Consider the following 724-nt stretch of genomic DNA (forward strand, 5'->3'; position numbering starts at 1 on the left):
CCGCCGGAGCGCGCGCGGGGCAGGCCGGGAAAACATGGCCGGGCCGGGCTGGGAGGTGGGGGAGTGCAGAACCTGGCGCGCATGCGCGGCTCCCTGGTGGGCGGGCGGGGGGAGGAGGCTGCAGGCGCTCGCGGCCCGCCAGGGGGCGCACGGGGCCGGGCTCTGCGCATGCGTCCCAGTGCCCCCCCATGCATAGGCGTAGGCATGACACAGCTCAGGGGCAGTAGTGGCTCTAGGGAGGGCAAACGCCTGATGCTTTTGGGGGCCTTAACATTTTGCAATCCTTTTTTTTTTTTAGGGCTGATTTAATCCTTTTTTAACTGGGCTGAAGAGTAGCTTTTGGGGGCCCTAAAATGTTGTAATCCTTTTTTTTTTAAGGCTGATTTAATCCTTTTTTAACTGGGCTGAAGAGTAGCTTTTGGGGGCCCTAAAATTTTGCAATCCTTTTTTTGGGGGGAGGTTTTTGCAAGGGTCAAACTGGTTCCCCCACCCCTGGGATCGGATGCTGTCCATGCAGCCTCTACCCTTGCAGTGAAATGCAGCCGCTGCAGTTCTCAGCGAGCGCCACCCACTTTGGGATCAGATTGTTTGTCATGCATCTCTTTGGTGATGTATTTTACCTGCCCTAGGCAAACCTCGCATCGGGAACTTTATCGATCCATAAGCAGTAGCTTCCTTTCTTTTCTCTCTCGCTCCGCTCGCCGTCATTTGACCCTACAAAGAA

Source organism: Alligator sinensis, unplaced genomic scaffold (genome assembly GCF_000455745.1).
Source record: "Alligator sinensis unplaced genomic scaffold, ASM45574v1 scaffold752_1, whole genome shotgun sequence".
Classification (NCBI taxonomy): Eukaryota; Metazoa; Chordata; order Crocodylia; family Alligatoridae; genus Alligator; species Alligator sinensis.